Source organism: Buceros rhinoceros, unplaced genomic scaffold, assembly GCF_000710305.1.
Source record: "Buceros rhinoceros silvestris isolate BGI_N320 unplaced genomic scaffold, ASM71030v1 scaffold15758, whole genome shotgun sequence".
Classification (NCBI taxonomy): Eukaryota; Metazoa; Chordata; class Aves; order Bucerotiformes; family Bucerotidae; genus Buceros; species Buceros rhinoceros.
This window is the reverse complement of record NW_010426449.1, coordinates 21,631-21,966: the sequence shown is the minus strand read 5'-3', so window position 1 is coordinate 21,966 and position 336 is coordinate 21,631.

Below are 336 nucleotides of genomic sequence, written 5' to 3'. Positions count from 1 at the left end.
TGCCGGTGTCAGGGTTGTGTTTGTCTGCCCAAGCTGCCACACTATTCCGCATGCTGAGTTTGCTGGGTCGATTCTCCAAGAAAGAGGCAAATACCATACAAAGACTGATCAGAATATGCCTGCTGTGTTTAATGTAATTATATAAGAAACTTAATAATTGAAATTTAGATGTCTCCAGAGATTATCTCCTCTTCTATTTTGAAAACATCTCTCTGATTTCTTAAAGCAAATGGCTTCAGCAACACTTGCCTGCTAGGTTACCATGCCAGGGCATAGGTAAGCAATAGGTTACTAGAGCTGGGAATCCCTCAAGAATGAGACTATGGTACCAGTGTT